The sequence below is a fragment of the Procambarus clarkii genome, unplaced genomic scaffold, assembly GCF_040958095.1.
Source record: "Procambarus clarkii isolate CNS0578487 unplaced genomic scaffold, FALCON_Pclarkii_2.0 HiC_scaffold_605, whole genome shotgun sequence".
Lineage (NCBI taxonomy): Eukaryota > Metazoa > Arthropoda > Malacostraca > Decapoda > Cambaridae > Procambarus > Procambarus clarkii.
This window is the reverse complement of record NW_027189638.1, coordinates 115549-121349: the sequence shown is the minus strand read 5'-3', so window position 1 is coordinate 121349 and position 5801 is coordinate 115549. Positions and strand designations below refer to the sequence as shown.

At 45.7% G+C, this 5801-nt stretch overlaps 1 non-coding gene across 1 annotated transcript; it reads left to right on the top strand.

Moving 5' to 3' along the window:
• Positions 1-265: 265 nt before the first annotated feature.
• LOC138361685 (5S ribosomal RNA) lies at positions 266-384 on the top strand. Its single transcript, XR_011227105.1, has one exon. It is a non-coding gene; the product is annotated as a 5S ribosomal RNA (ribosomal RNA).
• Positions 385-5801: the final 5417 nt, after the last annotated feature.

Sequence of the window (5801 nt, the reverse complement as noted above, 5' to 3'; positions counted from 1 at the left end):
ACACACATGTTTGTATTACAAAGAAAATCCACAAATTCATTAGAAAATTGGCAGGGCAGGCTGAGGAAGTAGGTAGATGTAAAATGTCTGTAAATGGCGAAAGAACATAAACCCAAGACTGAATAAACGATGTTAAATATCCATGCCAAGGAGACAAAAATATGTTAGGATACAATTACCATTAAGACACCACAAGCAGGTCCGTATCCTGCCCGCGATGACTTAAAAGAGTTGGTTATTAGCCACAATGTGTAGGCAGTCTCATGCCAACGGCCATACCACGTTGAGAACACCGCTTCTCGTCCGATCAGCGAAGTTAAGCAACGTTGGGTTTGGTTAGTACTTGGATGGGTGACCGCCTGGGAACACCAAATGCTGTTGGCAATAATGTTTTTTGTTTTGTTTTGTTTTGTTTCGTTTGTTTTGTTTGAATGGCTTGCTCCACGGGAAATCACGGAGTTGTGTGGAATAAGGCCTGGTAAAATGAATTAATATGTATGTCATGTTTAAAACAAACTCGCTTAATATAGATATTGTGTGAGGCTTTATACAAAACAAACAACCAAAACAAAACATGTTGTATATATATATATATATATATATATAGCTTAATCCGGGTCTTGAACTCGCAACTCCAAGAATACGCATCACTTATATACACTTTACCACTGGACCACTGCTGCAGGACACTAGCTTGATGCTGAGGTATCAATTTAATGACGTAAATGCCATTTCCACAAATAAATGATAATTAAAAAGTATTTGTATGTACAAATCTTTTCTGTTTAAAAGGCTACAATATCAGTTACTGATATAATTTGTGTTAATGTTTCTATACCCACAAGAAGGCATATTTTTGCTTATATGTAAAGGGTACGGAGAAGGAATCCACAGACCATCATTCCCCTCCCCTTCCCCTCCCCCCCCCCCCCCCCCCCCCCCCCCCACCCCCAACTCCCACCTACTACCACCACCACCACCACCACCACCACCAATCACCACCAATCACCACCAATCACCACCACCAATCACCACCACCACATCTAACCGAAACCCCCTAACACATCAACCCTCCCCCCAATCAACAGGCGAAATAATAACCCTCAAATGCCTGCCTGCCTGCCTGCCTGCAAGCCAATACTAACGGTCTTCTCAGAAAGAAAATCTCTTTGTATCTGTATTACTTGATGAAATGTATGATTCTAATAATGAAAATAAATTTTGATGTCGGTTGTATGAGCATAATGACCAATATGCACATGATATGAATGAATTAAATAGTGTAGTTTTAAGTAATTAGGTTGTAGACACATTAAGCGGATATGATATTTGACGCGTCCAGAACTGGTGATTTTTGGTTTAGTTTTAAATGCACCACCACCACCACCACCACCACCACCATTGCTTCCCCAGAGCCTAATTAAGGACCGGTAAAAGGAAGTCAATATGTATGTCATCTATAAAACCAAAGAATGAATAAAAAAAACACACACAAACCTACATAATAGTATTAGGAAGATTGTATGGCAAAAAAAAAAAAGTATTATTCCCATTGGGTCGTTTGAACTCGCGACTTCCAAAACACCAGCCACACACCTTACAACCCAGCCACCATAGAGTTGGTATAATTGTGCAACTTTAGTTATAAAAGTAAAGTTTTCTCACATTGTATTGATAACTTAAAGGATTTTTTTTTTTTTTTTGCATGTACAAATCTTATTGTCTGTTCTATGAAAAGGCTTGATGTAAATTATGTATTTTTTGAATGATTGAATTGTAGGCACATTAAGCGGATTCGATATTTGATATATCCAGAAAAGGCGATTTATGTTCAGTTTTAAAATGCATCACCGTTAACGCTAAAGGACTGGTAAAATGACTCGATGTTTGTCATTTTTAAAATAAACACTAAAACAAGGCCCTTAACATATATAATGTTTGAATATAAATTGAATGCATATAAATACAAAGTGGGAGTGGCTGGCTGGCTGGCTGGCTGGCTGGCTGGCTGGCTGGCTGGCTGGCTGGCTGGCTGGCTGGCTGGCTGCTGGCTGGCTGCCTGGCTGCCTGCCTGCCTGCCTGCCTGCCTGCCTGCCTGCCTGCCTGCCTGCCTGCCTGGCTGCCTGGCTGCCTGCCTGCCTGCCTGCCTGCCTGCCTGCCTGCCTGCCTGCCTGCCTGCCTGCCTGCCTGCCTGCCTGCCTGCCTGCCTGTCTGGCTGCCTGGCTGCCTGGCTGCCTGCCTGCCTGCCTGCCTGCCTTGCCTTGCCTTGCCTTGCCTTGCCTTGCCTTGCCTTGCCTTGCCTTGCCTTGCCTTGCCTTGCCTTGCCTGCCCTGCCCTGCCTTGGCTGCAGCTGGCTGGCTGGCTGGCTGGCTGGCTGGCCGTAAATCAACTCTTAACAACACCACACCACACCACACCATCACTCATCACCCATCACCCACCACCGGCCCCAGTCTCCCAGCCTCTCTTATATACCCGAGCAGGCCCTTTAAATTATTTGAATTGTTGCACTTCGGCCAATGGCAGGCACGATCGCTGCTGCTCAAACATATTCTGGTTCACAAGTATTAATATATATATATATATATATATATATATATATATATATATATATATATATATATATATATATATATATATATATATATATATTCATGAAACACATTAAAACCTTGATCATTTATTCATTCATTACGTCTAGTGAAGAATTGCTTTTGTTCATTTGTATGATTAAAAATGGATAGAATATGAATTCCTCGCTTAAAGTAAAATATAAAATATATATTGGATTTATATGATTGGTTAATATTCCAAGTGATGCTGAATATCCCCTATAATTTTGTTTTGTTTGTTTGTTATGTACACATTCCAAATGAAATCAATATAAATGTTATTATTAATGTTTGAAAGTTGATTGTCTACTTGAATCTCTCTATTAAAGTGTGTGTGGCTCCGGATGGAGCCTGGTTATGGTATTTGTCGCGGTGGGTGGCAGAAGTGCTTACTTCTTCTCTGTCTTCTTTGGCAAAAGAACTGCCTGAATGTTTGGAAGAACACCTCCCTGTGCAATGGTTACGCCAGACAGAAGTTTGTTGAGTTCTTCGTCGTTGCGGATGGCCAACTGCAAGTGACGTGGGATGATACGGGTCTTCTTGTTGTCACGTGCGGCGTTACCGGCGAGCTCGAGAACTTCGGCAGCGAGGTATTCCATGACGGCTGCCAGGTAGACAGGAGCGCCAGCACCGACGCGTTCGGCGTAGTTGCCCTTACGCAGCAGACGGTGAATTCTGCCCACGGGGAACTGAAGTCCGGCCCTGCTGGAGCGAGACTTTGACTTGCCCTTCACTTTGCCTCCCTTGCCGCGTCCTGACATTGCTGCTGCTGTTGTGGGTTTGTGGTGTTTTAATGCCGGCCCGCAGATCGAGCTTCGTGTTATATACCCCGCTCAGGATCAAGGGAGTCCGCCACTGACCAATCAGCGCGCTCCGCCACGCGACCCGCTCTGAGCTGAGTCGCGAGCGGGATATAAAAGGAAAGCTCGACTCGCGCAAAAGTTCATTATTGTATCGCAACGCCAGCCAGCACGAGCATCATCATGCCACCCAAGGCATCTGGAAAGGCTGCCAAGAAGGCCGGAAAGGCCCAGAAGGCCATTGCCAAGGGCGATAAGAAAAAGAAGCGCAGGAGGAAGGAGAGCTACAGCATCTACATCTACAAAGTGCTGAAGCAGGTCCACCCCGACACTGGTATCTCTTCCAAAGCCATGTCGATCATGAACTCGTTCGTGAACGACATCTTCGAGCGCATCGCCGCCGAGGCTTCTCGCCTGGCCCACTACAACAAGCGTTCCACCATTACCAGTCGGGAGATCCAGACGGCTGTAAGGCTCCTGTTGCCCGGAGAACTGGCCAAGCACGCCGTCTCTGAGGGCACTAAGGCCGTCACCAAGTACACCTCCTCCAAGTAAACGGCTTACTTACTGCCCTGTGGTGGTGGCTTGGCCTCAAACCAACAAACTCGGCTCCATTGGAGCCACACTTTAATTTCTAAAGAGATTGTGAGTGTTAGACACCAATACTATTATAACAAAAACCTCTGTCACTGAAAGCAAATAGCTATAAAATGAGAATATTTATGAAACTGTCTGTGTGTGTTTCTCTCTCTCAGTCTCTGTCTGTCTGTCTGTCTGTCTGTCTGTCTGTCTGTCTGTCTGTCTGTCTGTCTTGTCTGTCTGTCTGTCTGTCTGTCTGTCTGTCTGTCTGTGTCTCTCTCTCTCTCTCTCTCTCTCTCTCTCTCTCTCTCTCTCTCTCTCTCTCTCTCTCTCTCTCTCTCTCTCTCTCTCTCTCTCTCTCTCTCTCTCTCAACACATATAAGCACTCGGTATCTTTTTTCTAGAGATTAGAGATTCATTGTTATGTTCCACATTAGGATTACTATGCAGGCCACCCTCTTAGGTTTGAAAATGTCAAGAAAACGGTTAATTTAAAATGTCATCTCCTAACTTAACAGATTAAGCCAGAGGACCGAAACAGAATAAAACAGGACTGGACAGTATGTCACTTATACAAGCTGCTTTTATTTCTAGTACAGTATGACAATTTTTATTTTGGGGGGGTGGGGGGGGTGGGTGATCCTTGACAGTGCATAAGAGCGAAAAGCGACGGCGTTTTGTTTGTAAGAGAACAGGTTGTACTACAAATGACTTGATTTATTGATATCACGTGTATGTATGACACCTAAATTAGTGTATTTGTTTATTTATTTATTTATTTATTTATTATATGTGTAGATGAAGGTTAATTCATATGACTGATGCTAGGAATGTCTGAAATCTCCTTAGAAGGATATTTTGGCCCTGAGAAGGGCCGAGTTTGGTGTATACTAGGGTGGTCGATTTAGCTTATGCACGCTCTCCACGGATACGGCGAGCAAGCTGAATGTCCTTTGGCATGATGGTGACACGCTTGGCGTGGATGGCACAGAGGTTAGTGTCCTCGAAGAGACCGACCAGGTAAGCCTCGGATGCCTCCTGTAAAGCCATGACGGCAGACGACTGGAAGCGAAGATCGGTCTTGAAGTCCTGGGCAATCTCGCGCACCAGACGCTGGAAGGGAAGTTTCCTGATGAGCAACTCGGTGCTCTTCTGGTAACGACGGATCTCACGCAGGGCGACCGTTCCGGGCCTGTAACGGTGAGGCTTCTTCACACCCCCTGTGGCAGGAGCAGACTTGCGTGCTGCCTTGGTGGCCAGCTGCTTACGAGGAGCCTTGCCTCCCGTGGACTTGCGAGCAGTCTGCTTGGTGCGAGCCATGGTGAACAACTGTGGTTTGTGATGGCCGGCGCCGAAAAATTTTTGCTTATATACGCCGTCTCGAGGCGCTTGCTCGAGCGCCATTGGCTGCTCGACTCGCCTACGTCACCCCGTTGCCCCTCCCCTCCTTCCTCTGGCTGCAGCCAACAGGCGGCTCACCTCAATCACTATTATCGCTGATTTTGCTCTATTTTTTGGATTTGTGCAAAAGTCATTTCACAGGGACGTGAAACAGACGAGTAGGCAACTGCAGTTTTGAAAGCGTTGTGAGAAAGCCGTGTCTATTCGACCACAAGCGTAAAGTAAGGGCAGGCAGGAGTTGCAATGCTACTAGTACGTCCGCTTGATGGGATATAGTCGGGAAATCGTGCGGGCATTCGTCAATTCGATTCACACAACTACAACACCATGACTGGACGCGGCAAGGGAGGCAAGGGACTCGGAAAGGGTGGCGCCAAGCGTCATCGTAAGGTGCTACGTGACAACATCC